Source organism: Aquila chrysaetos, chromosome 2 (genome assembly GCF_900496995.4).
Source record: "Aquila chrysaetos chrysaetos chromosome 2, bAquChr1.4, whole genome shotgun sequence".
In the NCBI taxonomy this organism is placed as follows: Eukaryota; Metazoa; Chordata; class Aves; order Accipitriformes; family Accipitridae; genus Aquila; species Aquila chrysaetos.
In genome coordinates, this window is record NC_044005.1 from 12,553,509 (window position 1) to 12,560,876 (window position 7,368).

A 7,368-nucleotide genomic window follows, 5' to 3' on the forward strand; every position below is an offset into this window, starting at 1 on the left:
TGGGCATAGGGGGGTGATGGGGAGAGGCCGCCTGGCGTGGAGGCAGATGGTGTGGGAGGGATGTCCTCGGCCACCCGCGAGTCGCCTGGGGAGAACAGATGGTGTGTGGGGAGGCTCCTGGTGGCTCCCCGGGAGGGGAGGCGGCAGCAGGGGGGATGCTGGGTCGCTCCCTGGGGCTCTCTGAGGTGATCAGGCAGGGGAAGGGAGGCTGTGGGGAAGGGGATGAGGGATTTCCCTTATCTGGGGGGATTTTAACCCCTTTTGCTGTGTGCCCTGACCTTGCCAAATGACCCAGCCTCCTCCTTTCTAGCCTTCACCCTAGGCTGGGGTTAAAGCGCTTGGGTGGGATTTGTGCTGCACCCTGCGGAGGGCTGGGAAGCAGGGTCACACTCAGGATCCTTCTGCAGGATTATCTCATGGCCTCGGGATGTGGGCAGGAGCAGCGCTACCTTTGCTGTCAGCCTGCCAGGGCCACCACGGGGCCATGCTGAGCATCTCTCATTTGCCCTCGTGTCCAGCGGCTCCACCGCCGTGAGCAGGACAGCATCGCTCGGAGCTCAACACTCAAGAGGGTCCCTGCACAAAGACCCTGTCCCACTCCCTCTGCACCCGAGGTTTCACAGGGATTCCCTTGGCACCAGGGTCATGCTACTGCCATGCTCACTCATCACCCGGACGTGCCAGCCCCAGGGACGTGGGCAGCAAGGAGTGACATGTGGCTCCTGCTGGTTTGATGCTCTGGCTTTTTTGGGAGCTGCTCGCCATCCATCACCTCTCTGGCTCTGCACTGGGCCAATGGGTTGTGTGGTGAGCAACGATTTGTCACCCATGTCCTCCACACTGCTTGGGGCTGGGGTTTGGCTGGCCACTTTGAAGTGCTGCGTGTGGCAGAGCCTCGCCAGCCAACCCCGTCATTTGAGCTCCTGTCTCCGAGGGTCACCTTCAGTACTTGACGCTGAAGATTGTGGAAAAGAAAACGCTCCTTAATTATGCTGCAAGGTCTGAGGAAAGACCTGACTTTTGCTGAGGTGCCACCTGTGCTTCCTCGGTTTACTTAGTGGCTTTGCTAAGGATGTGTGACTGAATGGAAGGCTTGATGGTGAAAAAACAGGTAATACTGAGGGTTTGGGACATGCTGAGCTCTGCTGGATAGCAAATGTGCACGAGGAGAATCAATCCCTAAAACCATGAGACCTCAGAGAGGGCAAGCCACTTGCTGATTGCAAAATGATGTAGTAAATTGTGTTTTATTCCCTTTTCTCCCCCCTCCCAGAGGAGCCTGTCAATGCTGGGAAACTCGTATATTGATCCCAATATTAACCGGAATAACTTGCACCCACCTTTGAGGCTTTCCTCTCCAGCCTTGGACTCTGCCAGTACTCATCTGGGGAGCGATGCCTGACCCAGGGGTGGGCATGGGTGCGTGCGTGGGATCAGCAGCATGACAAAAACCACCACAGGTAATTCCCCCATGAGGAAACACTCCAGCGCATCGCTGAGGATTTGATTTTAAGGCTTAAATGTCTGTCTTTACCCCAGCACCCCATGGTCCATGTGGGGAGGAAGAGGAGTCACCGGCATCTGCACCAAGGGCTGGGCTCGGTCCCCCCAGTTTCCCCGTGACCCTGGGGGACACCCTGGGCTGTGAAGGGTACACACCTGGTGCCATCTAGTGGCACTGGGACACGGAAAGGGCCGTGGCTCTTTTATATTTATTATTTTTATTAGTGTTATGGGGTATTACGGGGTACATGCCTGCGTGGCATATCAGTCGTGTGGGCTGTGAGTGACCCCTGACCAGGGTGTGAGACTTGCAGGAAAACAAAAATTTGGGAATTCTGGTGTAAAGTAGGATGCACAGAGCATGTAGATATTTCTGCCAGCCAAATAACCAGCAGTTTCATGGGAAGATTGTGTAAGAAAGCGATGAACAGAATTGTCAGGATGTGTCCTGTGCTTTATAAAACCAGCTGGAGCTTGTGAGCACACAGAGGAGCGGTTGAGAGACCATACTGCAGAGCTAGGACCCAAGGAACTGCTTTCTTCCCTCTCCACAGCAGTCAGGGTTCCTGCTGCAGTGAAGGGCTTTAGGATAAGGTTTTAGTTAGGTTTTTAGGATAAGGTTTTAGTATGACCTAAGGCCATATTGGCGCCAGAAGATGGGTTTCTGCCCTCACCCCTGGGTTCCTCCCCACCACCTCCATCACGTTGGCTCTAGGGGTCGGCTCCACTTCTGTGACAGCAAATTAACAGCCAAAATAAATAGTCCTGCATGGGCTTCCTTCTCCTCTTTCCTTCTCAGGGGCTCTAGGGCAGTTACCTCTCTCCGAGCTCCAGCTGCCAGCTCCACACCTGCTAACTCTCCTGTCTCCTGTTGCCATCCCAAAGCTTGCGGTTTTCATCCTGTTTCCAGCTGCCCTCCCTGAGCTGCCCCCTTGCCCACCGCCCCCGTGCCCACACCAGACAGAGCCGTTCCCTCGCTGGCAGTTTGCTTGCTGCTGCCTGCAGCATCGCGGAGAGCATGGGGCTGTGGTGCTGCCTGTCCTGCCCGCCCTGGCTCACACAGCCTGTGCCAGGGCCATTGCGCGTTGCCCAGATGGGCTGTTCTGAAAGGGGTGCCAGTCAGCCAGCAGTTAAAGTAAATGAGCTGGGTTTAAAACAGCTGCTGGGAAAACCCCTGTGTTTCAGGGCTGGGACAAAGTATTTGCAAGGACTTTTGCAAGAGCAGACTGTCTGGAGCAGTTTGTTATATCATATATCCTTGCAGGGTTTTGGAAAAAAATGTAAAGCAAATCTTGGTTCACAGATGAGTTTCAGATTTTTTTTCCTTCACTGGATTATACCCTCCAAACTTCTCCACACTGATCTTTTGTGCCTTACAGAACAGGCTGGTGCTATGCTGAATGATGTCATTTTATTCCCCTCCAGACTGCCCAGTGCTGAGAAAGATCTGAATCTTCATTCCCAGACACTAGCTCCGGCTCCTGCTGATGCTGCCACGTGGTCCATGGCCCACTTTGCTTATATCTGCTGGGGTCTCATCCAGCATGAACCAAACTTGGGAGGGAGAGCTGGGTCTGGCAAGGGGAAGGATGAGCCCACACTGAGGTGTTGCAGCCCAGGAAGGAGCTGGGGTAGATGCTAAACACGCGCTCTTTATTAAAAGCTCTGCGGAAGGGGGAGGGTACTTCTGTGCACAGGCTAATGGCTGTGCTCTGCCTGGTGTGAAGCACCCATGTAAAGATGAGCGTGGAGAAAGCTCTGGCATTGCACAAGACTGCATTTTGCAATCCTGCCACATACGTCACTGGCCTCACCCTCGCCGCACGGGTGACAACATACCAGGAGTGGCCCGGCGTGGGCGTGCAGCTCTGGGCTGCGACCACCAAGGGCACCCTCGCCCCCCCAGGTCTGAGCTGCTCCTCGCACCCGTGGGTCTCCCCGCTGCGGCTCCAGGCAGAGCTGTTTGGATGGGGCAGCCGGGGGCTGGTTTGGAGCTGGTCTGTCAGTGGAGCTGGGGATGCTGGGGCCTGCGGCCTGCCCCGGCTGCTGCTGTGGCGAGGCAGCGGTGATGGCGCCTGGGCGCGAGGCTAACGCACGCGCTGCAACGGGCGGAACACGGCCACAACGGCAGCAGCTGTCTGCAGCTCCTTCCTTCCCCTCCATGCTGCAACCCGCCTGTCTTCAGAGATGACTGAGGCAATTGCTGCTGGGGTAGCTGGACATCTCCGGACCTCCCTGACAGTTTGTACGCCCTGAGCGTGCGTTGGTGATGCGGAGCGGGGCCAACTCAGCCAGTAACCCACAAGGCGATGGCCTCAGGGGCCTTATTGTAACCATGTTTCGTGACCCTTTCATGATGAACCGTCTTTTGCAGGTTGTCCAGGTGCCTGGGTTGTAGCCCCGGGCTGGCTGCCAGGACACATGGGTGATGGGCTCTGCCGGGTCTCCTTTGGAGCAGCAGCATGAAGGGAATTGCAAAGACGGAGACCTCCCCCTGCCGAGGTGCGACCCTGGGCTGGGGGTGCTGCAACCTCCCCTCCCCTGTAATTAATTTCAGCTGTTAATAAGGTCTGTTTCTACCCCTTAACCCTGCGCCAGCAGGTCCCCTGGCAGAGGGGTTGCTCTCAGGGCAGACCCCAGACACAGCCCTGCGTGTAGTCACCTCGTGCCCCCAAAAGCGAGGAGGACAGACTGCCCCAGCCTGAAGCCAAGCTGCCGCCCCCCCCCCCCCCCCGCCCCAGACCTTGGCTACCCTTTCTTTGCCGGTGAGGCGCCCGTGTGAAGTCGGGACCCGCCACTAGATGGGGGTAAAACCTGCGGGAACACCCGGCGCGGCGCGCTGCGGCGGGGCACGGCCCACGCGTGGGGCCGGCGGTGCTGCGGGGAGCCCGGCTGCGGGGAGGCAGCAGGGCCGTGCCCCGACGAGGGCGGCGTGGGAGGGATGCCCGTCACCGCGGGGGGCCGCGGGGGGCCGCGGTGACCTGCGGCCGCTTTCCTACCTGCCCTTGGGTGCTGGGGGTAAGCGGGAGGGGACAGCAGGCACGGTCGGTGGCGTAAGGCGTGGAGGGTTTCTCCCTCCAAACACGTGCCCGGTGCCAACTCTCACCCCCTTGCTAACTGGTATCTGCTATTCTTGAGCCCGGTCCCACCGTCTTGCAGCTTAAAAACACAGGACGGTGGAGCTGGACTCACTTGCAGAGGCTGTTTGGAGCACTGCAAAACTGATACATACTTGTGTCCTGCCCAAACACCCAGTGCGGGCCCTGGGGTGGGCTTCCCGGTCCCCCAGTCCTCGGGGGGCTGCAGAGTCCCTCGCTGGCAGGCTCCCCCCAGTCTCTGCTGCCAGGGTAATGCAGAGTGAGGCTGAGCGCCGAGAGCAGCTCTATGCCATGGCAGAGAGGCCACCGCGGACGTGCTTCCTTCTCCCGTCCTGCTTATGCTTACGTCTCCCAGAAAGTCCCCACCAGCTCGCTCATCTGTTCTCCCTGGGGCCTGAGCCATGGCAAAAGCCTGTGCCAGGTCTGTCCCCATCCTGGCCCTGTCCTGTGGCCAAATCCCACCCGATCCCAGAGGCTTCCCAGCTGGAGCCTGTTCCTTCCCTGCCCTGGGGAAAGCCCTGCAGCCAAACTCCCCTGCCACAGTGGAATTTGCTCATCCTGGGGCTGCAGCTGTCCCGGCTGTCCCTTGGCTCCGGCTCAGCCCTGTGCCCAGTGCACGGCACTTGCTGCTGGTGCTTCACTCCTGGGGGGGGGCGTTCCATAGCAGGAGTCTGCGCTGCAAGGGGAGAAACGCTGTGAGAAACAGGGTGCACTAAATTGAAGCCCAAACCTATGGTGGTTTCTTTATAGAGGTTGTCCCTGGCCGGTGGGGATGTAATGAGTTTCCTGCTCTATGTCCCACATGGCCATTGATAAGCAGCCCTGTCAGCAGCTCCTTCCTGGCTCCTTCTTAAACAAAACAAGCCCAGGCAGGTGGAGCTCAGGCTACAAGATCATAATTAAGAATAGTCACGACCAAGATGTTTTCCCCAAGACTGTCTGATAGCCACACGGGCCACGATTACTGTGTGGGAACAGTGGGAAATGTCTCTGTGTATCAGACATTTGTCGTGGGGAGAGAGGAGAGGTGACAGTGACTGCAGGAGCCAAGTGCCCATGTCCTGTGGGGCAGATGGGGGCTCGAGGGGCAGAGCTCTGACACTGTTTCCCCTATTGCCTGCTCAAAAACCAGGGCCCTGGAGGAGCACGGAGCTGCAGGCAAACCTTGTGAATTCACAACATACGAGGAAGCCTTGAGTGAGTGGTTTCCTGAGAGTGATTGGGGAAGAGCTGCCATCACGCGACCGGGGCTTGGTATCAAATCCAGAGTGGAGCTGAACTTCCCTGAAGACAGCCTTGCCTTGCCCTTGCCCTTGCCCTTGCCTTTGCCTTTGCCTTGCCCTTGCCTTGCCTTGCCTTCCCTTCCCCTCCCTTCCCCTCCTTTCCCCCTATTGCATTTCTTTCTAGAACCATTTTTTACCTGTTTGAGGGCCAGCATCTTGTCTAGTCCCGTCGTCTTTCCTAAATTAAGCTATGTTGGTTCCTTCAATGCTTAGTCAGACATCACGTTTCTGGACTGTCAGTCATTCTCTCTCTTGTCTTTTGGACTCTGGAGTGCCAAGAGCAGACACAGTACAGTAGCTGAGCTCCGACGATGACAGCTGGAGCAGGGGAGTTTCTTTCCGTGTTGTCCAGGTGTCACTCCTTTTTGCAAGTCGCAGCTAGGGGCTTCCTTTTTCACAGCAATATGTTGACGCAACCCGTTCATAATCTGTCATTGCTTCAGAGTGTTTGGGTTTTTGCAGAGTGATTACTGAACAGGCAATTTCCTCCCTGTATTTGTGCAGTTGTTTACTTCTGTGTCATTGCCATATGCTGTTCTTGTTCTGGTTGAATTGCATCCTGTCGATTTTTTTTTTTCCTAGATAACTCCAAGATCAGATCCTGTCCCCTACGCGTGGCCACCACGCTTGTAGTCCCTGAATCTCTTGTGAGCATCCTCTGCGTTTCAACATCCAAATCTTTAACGAACCTGGCTCAGACCAGACTCCTGTGGACTCACACTCAACACCCCATGCAGTTTTGCTCTGATCATGAATCTTCATCCAGTTTTTTGTCTGCCTCCCAGAAGCTTTACAAGAGCAGACCCCCAGCTCGAGGTCTGTATGCCCAGAGAGATGTGTGGTGCTCCCCAGACCTGTGCCAAGCCATGGCCAGCAGTGACAACCCTCCTGCTCCGCTGCCTCATCCCTGCTGCCACTGTCAGGGGCAGCGCTTGGCACTGGCAGGAACCACACTCCCTACCTCGCTTATTTACACAAATGGTACTTGAGATGGTGCCAAAAACCTTACTAAAGTCAAGAGTTCCAACATCTGCAGCTGCTCTGCTCTCAGGGAGGAGAAACTCCTGCCATGGAGGGAAAGCAAATAAATTTATGCAGAACAAATTTGATTAAAAAAATCTTGGTGCATTGTCTTGGTATCTTTCTCATGCTTAAAACTCTTTAATTCTACCAATATTTTTTCCAGGAAATAACCCCAGGACTTATTCCTCTCCCTCTTTTAAGATCAGCACTGCTTGCCGTTGCCCAGGGAGCCACCTCCCTCTTGGGCATCTCGGTGGATGGCTGCGAGATGGCTTTGTCCGATATTCCAAACACACTGTGCTAGGACAAGTTGGGTGGATGAAATCCACCTCTGGAAGCCTCCGGTTTATTTAGGCTGCAGTAGGATGCACAGTTTGTTAGCATTATCTTATTTAATTTATTTTTTGGCAGCGTTATTGGTGTAAGCGGCCCCCACTGCATGTGTCCCCCCCACCCTGTGC

At 56.0% G+C, this 7,368-nt stretch overlaps 1 long non-coding RNA gene across 1 annotated transcript; it reads left to right on the forward strand.

The window, feature by feature from the left end:
* Positions 1-926: 926 nt before the first annotated feature.
* On the forward strand, positions 927-6,947 carry LOC115338585. Its single transcript, XR_003922438.1, has 3 exons — positions 927-1,111; positions 3,878-4,071; positions 6,467-6,947. It is a non-coding gene; the product is annotated as an uncharacterized LOC115338585 (long non-coding RNA).
* The last annotated feature ends 421 nt before the right edge of the window (positions 6,948-7,368 follow it).